The sequence below is a fragment of the Microtus pennsylvanicus genome, chromosome 1 (assembly GCF_037038515.1).
Source record: "Microtus pennsylvanicus isolate mMicPen1 chromosome 1, mMicPen1.hap1, whole genome shotgun sequence".
Taxonomy (NCBI): domain Eukaryota; kingdom Metazoa; phylum Chordata; class Mammalia; order Rodentia; family Cricetidae; genus Microtus; species Microtus pennsylvanicus.
The window spans coordinates 149,942,249-149,942,456 of NC_134579.1; positions in this window are offsets into that span (position 1 = coordinate 149,942,249).

Below are 208 nucleotides of genomic sequence, written 5' to 3' on the forward strand. Positions count from 1 at the left end.
TTAAGTTGGCTGTAGTAATGGTTGCACAGATCTTGTGAATACACAAAAAGCCATTGAGTTGCATACTTTTTAAAAAATTTTTATAAAGGTTTATTTATTTGAGTGTCCTAGCTGCAGGTACTCCTTTATGCCAGGAGAGGGCATCAGGTCCCACTAGATATAGTTCTTGGGAATTGAACTCAGGACCTTTGGAAGGGCAGCCAGTGCT